The sequence below is a fragment of the Castor canadensis genome, chromosome 8, assembly GCF_047511655.1.
Source record: "Castor canadensis chromosome 8, mCasCan1.hap1v2, whole genome shotgun sequence".
NCBI classification, from domain to species: domain Eukaryota; kingdom Metazoa; phylum Chordata; class Mammalia; order Rodentia; family Castoridae; genus Castor; species Castor canadensis.
The window spans coordinates 84,927,179-84,929,504 of NC_133393.1; positions in this window are offsets into that span (position 1 = coordinate 84,927,179).

The window sequence follows — 2,326 nt, forward strand, 5'->3', positions numbered from 1 at the left end:
CTTTTGGTTCTCCTGTTACTGTCTTCACAAGTGTAATGTGATACTATATCCCTGAGCACCAAACCTGCCCAGAAAGAACCCCTGGGAGAAAACAGCCCAGGTGAACATTGTGTACACATCTGCCTGTTATTTTTCTGTAGCATCTCTTGGCCATGTACACAGTGTCCCACAACACAATATACTGACCCTTAGCATCTTCCCACGCTAGTCCTCTGGCATCCTCAACAGTCAAAAGGATGCTCCCAACTCCCTAAGCATAAAGTTGTATTTCACTTCTTGATCATATACCTCATTACCCAGGGTTTCTTATTTCTAGCCATCCCACAATCTTTTTCCTCTAATGTAGCATATTTCCCTTCTCAACTTTTCCCTTACACTCCTTCCTGGATGGTGGCCAGATTCCATTTGAAAGAACCTTGTGGGAAAGATATGTACATATTTGGAAGGCTGGAAATAAAGACATTCTCTCCTGGACCTGGTTTGTGGGTTGGTTGGAATACAAGTGCTTTAGAAAGATGTCAGGTATTAGCTGAATTTGTCTCTTCTTCCATAACAATTATTTCTTCCTCCTCATTACTCTGGGCACCTGCCCAGATAATGCGCTTGGTTAGGGATTGGGTCTATAGACAATGCCCCAGGTTAAAAGAGGGTGTCATATTTTCAGTGCCAGCTTAAGATTTCCCTCCAAGTTCCAGATTATGGCTCTCAGCACAGACATGCACGTTCCTCCCAACCCATAGTTTCCTCCTTTGCCTAATGAAGCAGGAAAGACGTTCACAGTATTATAGAGGGTAGAGGGAGGGATTTTCTCTAGTACATCACTTTTGCTGTCTGTAATATTACTGTAATACCCTTAAAGCAGTCCTAAATAGTGACTGAGAAGAGTCATTAAAGCAGCCAAATGCTCTTTGCAATTCTTTAAGAGGAAGAGAAATGAACAACAAATATTAAGCCCTATGATAGGCATTTTACATGTTATCATTGAATCCTAAAAATAGTTTATGAGGAGAGTGGTGACAGCCCACTTTGGAGAGGACACTGGCTCAGGGTGATTAAGTAATGTCTGTTAGACATTACTGGGAGTCAAATGCGGTTGATTTCGAAGCCTCTTGCCATTCCCTGTGCCTCTTCTTCCTCACCATGCTACTCAAATCCAAAAAACCATGAAAGCTATGAAAGTGAAGTGAAAGGGAAAGCTCAAGCATTCATCTAGAGCATTATAAAGCTAACTGCCATTAATTTATAGGTTCTTTTTCTTATCTTCAATCCTAGACCTGCTTCTTTGAGAAAATTATAAAGAGGGGACAGATGGGAATGTGGTAAGCTAATCACAGAAGAAAAGTATCATTTTGTAAAGAGTAAAAAAATTTAGGATCCTAAAATGATCTGAAAACAAAAGTGAAAACCATCTAAAAATGAAAAACAAAAGCTATTTGAATACGTGCCATTTCCTCAGAGTTAAAAAAATAAGCACAATCGTGTTTAGTGGAATGAAAGCAGAATTTATTAGCATCTACCATTTAAGTGATTACAGAGTAACTGAGAAAATGAGTAATATATTTTCCCTTTCTAGAATATCAATGATGTCTATAAAGAGAAATGAACTAGCATATAGAGTGGAGATTCTTAAACCTAGCCTGAATACTAGAATTTAAAAATACTGATGCCCAGGGGCTAAGGATATAGTTCAGTGGTAGACTGCTTACCTAGCAATGTACAGGCCCTGGAATCAATCTTCAGCACAACAAAAAAACTGATGGCCATCCCCATTTCGGACCAATTAAATTAGTCTCTGGGGTACGGAGCCTGGGTCTTAGTATTTTAAAAATACTAGGTGGTGGCTATAATTAACAAGTAGGATTGCATTCCTTTTTATACCTTAGAAGCAGCTGAAGAAACTTAAACCCAGCCCTACCCAAGAAATTTTAAACAATTGCTATGGGGTGGAATCTTGACATCTGTGTTTTTAAAAAGCTTTGGTGATTTAATGTGCTGCTGGTTTTATTTATTTAATTTTGTGGTGCTGAGGATTAAGCCCAGGGCCTTGTGCATGCTAGACAGGCACTCTACCTGAGCTATACCCTGAAGCTGGGGGTTGAGAACAAAAGCAATAGTTCCAAATTTGGGGAGGGGAAGATATAAAGGAAGTGGAAGCTTTTCAATCATCCAGCCCAAGGTCTTCTGTTCACTCCACCCATGCCCAGAATCACTTGCTGATGGGAGAAGATGGATGCAAAGATACACTGAAGACAGAGGCAGTAAAGAATTTTTTATCAACAGGTAAAGAGGGAGTGGAGAAAAGTAGAAACAGTAGAAATTGCCAAAC